Here is a 4,777-nt window from a genome sequence, read left to right as displayed (position 1 = left end):
AAAAAAAAAAAAAAAACTAAACTAAAAGCAGAAGGACTAGAGACATCGCTCAAGTAGTAAACACACTTACCTAGTAAGCATGAGGCCTAGAGTTCAATCACCAATACTACTGGGGAAATTTTAAAATTTTTTAAAAGATCTTTTCTTATGTGACTAGAAGAAGCATAACTCTGAGGCGGCCGTAGACTCCTCTTTGGGGCAGATCTGTTCCCAGAGGGGAATGGAAATACTCAAAAAATGTCCTTGACAAAGGGAGCTTTAGGACCTTGAAGAAGACAGACAAAGCATCCACACATGCATAGGCAAAAAAGGTCACAAAATCCAGCTCCTATCTGCTCTTCTAAAGACTTGTTTGCTTTCCTAAGACAGCAATTTGCTCTTCCCATGTGGATTTTCCCCCTCTTCACCTTTCCCAACTAGATCAGACATGGAACCTTCTAGCTGATTGATGGGCCAGCTCCTCCCTCCGCCGTCTCCCACACTCATCTGTGCTCTTGCTAGTCTGCCTTGAGCTGATTAACCTGCAGACCCCCAGTACCGAGCACAAGAGGGTAAAGGAAACGTGACTTTCTGTCTTCCCATAGTAAGTAGACGTGTGTTTATCTGTATCTTTTGGAGCCATCCAAATCATTTCGTCAGGCCCATAGGCCAATCCCACCACCCACCGGCCACGCAGCCAGCTGGCAGGAGAGCCAGCACGGGACCAAGTGCATGCACCCTCCTCTGAGGAGGGCGGGGTGGCATCATCCCTGGGCCCCGGGAACAGCCGCACCCCCCAAGGCTGCCTGCCCAGCCAGAGCTGAGCCCTGCCTTCTTTGCTTACAGGATGGCGGATGTGCAGGTGTGAGAGCAATCCCCACCAAGGAGGGGTGTTCACAGGGCACCCCTGCACTCCGGGAACCCTGAGTATGCTCAGCCCTGGTTCCCGAGGCAGCTCCCCTCCTCCAGCCTGGGAGAAGCCTCTGGAAAGCCCGAGACTGACTGCACTTCCTCAGCAAGCCCAACTAGGCATGGCAACGGCGACCCCACCCCCTTCAGAAGAACCCCTGAAATCGATGGCTTTGCCTGATAGGAGCAGGGAGGACTCATCGATTCTCTGGAAAATCATTGCAGGCTGTGTTTGGAGTCGATCTATAGACGCCACCCAGGAAAAGAAGCCAGCGGTTTCAAAGACCAGTGGGAGCTGAAGGGAAGGAAAAGCAGACATGGCTCTCGGTCTCCCCCTATCGGCCTGAAAGCAGAATGCACCTTCCCGCCACTCCTGCCTCCCCTGGGGACAGACGGTCCCACAGGGCTGGGGAGGCAGAGTGCGCGGTGAATGTCTCCTTCGCTGCTCCTGGTCATCAGCCAGCTCCAGAAGGCCTGTAGACGGGCAGCCGGTGTCCTTCCACGGCGTCAGGATGTACTAACAATTCCCACACTATCATTTCCCATGTGCCAGCCGGCACCAGCATTTGCCAAGTTCCGTAAGCCATTGGCATGCAGGTCATTTTCCGGTCTAGATTACAAATATGAACTCAGATCACACATGATGTGTCACAATCATCTGCGGGTGGTGATGGGGAGCGACGGGGTTAGTGTGGCTTCAGGACTTCCATCGGGCAGTAGGGCTGAGACAAGTTTGACACTGGCCACTCCAGGTGGTTAGAGAAGAACGTGGCCCCAGTTGCAGAGCTGGTGAGGACTCAGGTGCTGGGATGCACAGTACTCCCAAGCTGCTCAGTCCAGACGGACAGAGACTTGGGTAAGCCGAGTCAAGCAGGAGGGTGGAGCCGAGCTGGTGGCACAGAGGAGTGGAGAGTTCACAGCCTGCCCATCCACAAGGCCCACGCTGGGTGGTCTGGTGGCGGGGCGGGCCGTCCTGCTCATGGAACCCAAGTGGAGAGCCTGTCCCGTGTCTGCTGGGACGGATGAGCCCAGGAGCCTGGCTTTCCTGGCATGCATTTGATCACTCATTGTCCGTGCATCCCTGAGCTCACAGGGGTCGTAGGTGGGAACATTGGATTTGCAGCAATAAGTTACACTCGGCTACCACTGAGCCACAGCTCCACTTCTGGTTTTTTTAATGTACTAGGCTGTTCTGCCTCTAGATGCAGACACTGCTGCTTTATAATAAACAGCCAGTGAGGACAGGACACAGCCTAAGGGCTCCAGCTCTCCACAGTGTAGAACTCGAAGCAGGGCCCAGCCTGCGCGCCGCACCTGCATGCGGACATTTGCTCCTCATAATTTATCACCGTCAGAAGCCCAACTCCTTTCCTGTCTCTTGTGGCTTCTCCACAATTGATTATCCTTTGTAGAAACAGCATCTAGCTCCCTTCTATAAAGGCCTCTGTGTACATAAAAATCAAAATATTAATATCAAATGAAATGTGTACACCTTTCTCCTAAACTAGCTTTTATCCATTTTAGTTATAGCTCCTGGAAGTAAAAGATTTTTTTTTCTCCCTCCCCTCCAACGTTGTATACTCGGAGCCGGTGAGACAAAAGGGAACTAAACAGACTCAGAAATCACTGCACTATCAAATCATCACAGAAGCACATGGGTCATTTCTTCTCTCCTGCGCTGTGTCCCCCCACACACAGCATCATCCAAAACTCGCATCAGTCCAAGACAACATGCCGTGCGCATGAGAACCCAAGCCAGCATGGTGCCCGCAATGCTCTATTCGCATCTCAGCCGCCACCATGGACGCAGACAGCATGGGCTCCAGCAAAGTGCGGATGAGCTCTGCTTTTCCATGCCAGGATCTCCAGCACCAGCCTCAGCCCGGACACTGCTTCTAGAAAACATTTCCTGAGTTTCTAGACAATTCTATCATCTGACAATGATTGCCATAACCGAATGCACACACGCTGGTAACAGACACCCTCACAAGGACCCAGAGCCCCAGCAGGGCCCCAAGGTGACAGGGCCCTGGCTGTTTCCCATCGGCAGGACCTGAGCCCCCCAGGTGCTTGGGACTCCTTACTTTGGGAAATTGGTAGACTCGCCCTGTTAGAGTTTGAGCATAAAGAGAGCCTTGACTGCTATTTGAAAATCACCGAGTTCACACTTCCATAACTCTCTTCGTGTGCCGCTTGGACGTACCTGGAGACAGAAGGCGGGGGGTGTGGTGGAGGGGGGCCAGGAAGCCGGCCTGAGCTCTCGGGTGAGGCGGATGGCAGGATGGGAAGGGCTGGAACCTGCACTGTGGAGACGACCTCCCTGGGGACGTGTCCCCAGCATGGACACGGAGACAGCGGGGAGAGGAGCAGGAGGCTTGGAGGGCCTGCTGAATGGGGGCCAGAGCTGCGGGGGACTTACATGCTGTGCCCAGGAACGGACCACCAAGGACACACACGGGAGTCTAGTGTTCCTTGTCAGCTAGACAAGGAAATGTGGAGAAAGATAATGAGATCTGGGCTGAGGGTGTCTGACTTCACAGGGCATCCGTGGGTTACTGCCACGCGCAGGGCGGGGCACTAGGAGGAAAGGAAAGGGAGCTCAGACACAGAAATAGAATGTCTGTATGCGCGTGCATGTGCGTGTGTGTGCACATGCATGTGTGTGCATTGTATGTGCATGCGTGTGTGCGTGTGTGTGCACGTGCATGTGCATGTGTGTACACATGTGTGCGTGTGTGCACATGCGTGTGTGCACGTGTGTACACCCACATGTGTGTGTGCACGTGCATTGTGTGCACGTGCATTTGTACACATGCGTGTATGTGTGCACGTGCATGTGTGTGTGCACGTGCATGTGCGTGTGTGTGCACATGCATGTGTGTGTATGTGAGAGAGAGAGAGAGAGAGAGAGCACACACATGCACACAGGTCAGTCCTGGGGCTTGAACTCAGGGCCTAGACACTGTCCCTGAGCTTTTGTACTCAAGGCTACTGCTCTACCACTTGAGATACAGCTCCACTTTCAGTTTTTTGGGTGGTTAATTGGAGTTGGTCTCATTAACTTTACTCAGGTTGGCTTTGAACCACACTCCTCAGATCTCAGTCCCCTGAGTATCTAGGAGTATAGGCGTGAGCCCCTGCCTGCAATGGGATTTCGTCCTGGAGAGACGGTTGATTTCACGCTGTGGATACTGACCAGTGCTTGCTCCATCTTACGCCCTCAGAGCCGGTGGCACGAGTGAACATGAACTCGCTGGTGTCTCCATGTCTTTGTGGGACCTCAAGAACGAATTTTGACACATGTCCATTTTAGATCTGAAGGAGAGCCATCATTCTATTTTTCTAAAAAAAAAACCCTCAGCTGGGCAGAGATCAGGAAAATTACAATGAAAGTTCAGCCCAAACTCAGTGAAACCCTTCCACAAAAAAAAAAAAAAAAAAGCTATGCATGGTGACAGAAACTATCATCTCAGCTGCTCTGGAAATCGAGGTAGGAGAATCATAGAGTAAGACTCAATCTGAAGAGGAAATTAAAGCAAAAAGGGGGTTGGGTGGGGCTTAAGTGGTAGAACACCTGCCTAGCAAGTTCAAGGCCCCGAGTTCAAGCCCCACTACCACCAATAAAAGGGGAAGAGAAATACTTTAGTCACCTTTAGAATGATCAATATCACCTTAGGCTCAGCTTCATATAAAGAAGAAAATGAAGATCATCTATAGTCAAAACATCCTCCACAGAGAGGTGTCATGAATTTTATGAGTAGCTGAGACTGTTTTCCTTATTAAAGAAGTGATACACAGTCAGATACAGAAGACAGAATACACCAACTGGACCAAAAAGTGACAGATATGGAAAAATCACTCAAATTAAACCAAAGGGAAATTCAAGAAC

The sequence above is a fragment of the Dipodomys ordii genome, unplaced genomic scaffold, assembly GCF_000151885.1.
Source record: "Dipodomys ordii isolate 6190 unplaced genomic scaffold, Dord_2.0 Scaffold103, whole genome shotgun sequence".
Lineage (NCBI taxonomy): Eukaryota > Metazoa > Chordata > Mammalia > Rodentia > Heteromyidae > Dipodomys > Dipodomys ordii.
The sequence above is the reverse complement of the archived record's forward strand: the minus strand, read 5'-3'. Positions refer to the sequence as shown.